Source organism: Arachis ipaensis, chromosome B05 (genome assembly GCF_000816755.2).
Source record: "Arachis ipaensis cultivar K30076 chromosome B05, Araip1.1, whole genome shotgun sequence".
NCBI lineage: Eukaryota > Viridiplantae > Streptophyta > Magnoliopsida > Fabales > Fabaceae > Arachis > Arachis ipaensis.
In genome coordinates, this window is record NC_029789.2 from 108882906 (window position 1) to 108885397 (window position 2492).

A 2492-nucleotide genomic window follows, 5' to 3' on the forward strand; every position below is an offset into this window, starting at 1 on the left:
TTATTTTTCTTTTCATTATTCATATTTTCCTTCTTTTTCTTTTTCCTTTTACATGGTGTTAGAAATTTTTTGAGTCATTATCCCTCATTATATGCTTGTGGATTGTTGCAAATTGTTTGACAATTATTTTTATTCTAATTAAGGGATTGCTTGCATGTTCTCCTTCATATTTTCTATACCTTATTCATCATGCATGCTATGTGTTTGTGAAAAAGCTCAAATGGCATTATGCACTTCTCTATGTTGTTATACTATTCAATGCTTGCTTTTCACAACTTTCCTTTACTATTGTATTAATTGAATTTAATTGTCAATACAAACGTGATGGTTTGTTACAAAGTCTTGCTTGGTCTATGCTACTCATGCCCTTTGCCGGCATGCCAATAAACACCTTGCAGTCACTTGTCTTTCTATGCACTAGCTATTTTCCATTGTTGGCTTTTCACATGTACTCGAGAGCATGTGTTAATGTCATCTACATCCTAATGTGCATCCATCACCATTCTTCCGTTCTCTTCCTTGCTATATATCTATTTGAATTTAATTTACTTTCTCCTCTCTTTTCAGGATGGCCACCAAGAAAGGAAAGGAGAAAGCGACTCCTAAACCTCCAGCAAGAATAGGCACTAAAAAAGCATTAGTGGCAGAACCCTCTTCAACCGAAATCAAGCCCTCAACAAAAAGAGTTAAGAGGATAATAAAGGTTGATGAAAAGGAGAAAGCCTTTCCAGCAAAGGACACTGCGCGATTTCCCAATCGCTACTGTGAGCAGATGTTCCATATCCTGGCAGAAAGGAACTATAACAATGAATACCTTCTTATCTTCCCGTCCAATATTGCTACCATTGTTGGGCCGCAAATTGAACGAAGACAATGCGGTTTTCTACAGAGACAGCCAAGGCAGGTCAATCTTTCTTGGGTAGTTGAGTTCTACTCTAACTTCTACATGCTAACCCTGCAGTCTGTTTATATCCGGCAGAAGCAAGTCCCCATCACAGAAGAGGCCATTCAGCAAGCTCTGAGTCTTCCTCCTATTCCAGAAGGAATGGACGCCTTCCAAGAAGCCGCACTTAAGCGCCAGAGGTACCAATTTAACTGGGACTTCGTTCTCAGAGTTATCGCATTACCTGGCAGCCGTTGGATCTACGGATACCACCGTACCCGCCCTAAGAGAATCTTGGCTTCAGCACTTACCTTGGAGGCTCGCGTATGGGCACAGATCATGTCCCATTACGTCTTTCTGAGTACTCATGAGTCCTCCTTCACTGCGGACATGGCTGTTCTACTATGGTGCATCCTTACAGACCAACCTCTGCATCTCTCAAGACATATCCGGAATGCTATGGGACACGTACAAATTACGGGCAACTTACCTTTCTCCGCCTTGGTCTCAGATCTTATCTCAGCAGCCGGAGTCTCCTACAGAGCTGGGGACACCAAAGTCGTGCTTCCACGGGATGATCAGTATGTCCCTAACGGGAAATACCTCAGACTTCCAGCAGCCACTACATGTCTTCCTACTGCTCCAGTTGAAGATAATTCTTCTTCAACACCACAAGCACCTACAACTGATGAATTGCTCCAGCAGATAATGACAAGGTTGGATTGGCAAGAACACAAAGCTAAGTTGAGAGAGCGCCGTAACGAGCGCCGATTCAAACACCTCAAGGAGCTACTCAAGTGACACTTCAAGGACTCGGATACCCCGGACTCCACTTCTTTTACCAGCACAAGGAGCCATCATGGTCATGATTGTGGAGACACTGCCACCAGCCCACCGCTGTTCCTGACAGACGGCACCGAGGACGGTGCAAAGCCTTAAGTGTGGGGAGGTCGGTCAGTACCTGACTTCCGGAGGTAATTTCTTTTTCCTAGCACCAATAATTAGGATATTTTAGTTAGATTTTCTTTCTTTTATAGAATAGAATAAATTGCATAGGTTAGGATAGTTGCATGCATGTTCTACTTGATTGAAAAGACAATAAGTTTCTTTTAAGACTCTATCTTTGGAACAAAATTTCACTAATTTTTCAAAATTTTTATGATAAATTTGCTTGAGTTGTATTTGGAACATGATTTTTGAGCTAAAGAACACACAACCTGTGAGGATTTGAGCCTTTATGCATGGTTACATTATTTAACCATAATTATTTTATTCTTGTGTGTTTACTTCTCTATGATTGTAATCTATATTTTGTTTTATCTTATATGTCTAATATTATTATATTTACATGCTTGCACATGATTGAGGCCATTATTTGTTTAAACTCACTTATCCAAATTAAGCCTACCCTTTCCAATTTCCTTTGTTAACCACTTTGAGCCTTTAAATCCCATTTGTTCTATATTTTACCATATTACTAACCTTAAGCTGAAAAACAATTGTATATCCCAAATTGAATCTTTGGTTAGCTTAAGATAGAATTGTGTGTGCTAGTTAAGTATGGGAAATTGTGGGAACAAAAGTTGTTAAGGGAATGTGTCATGATAAT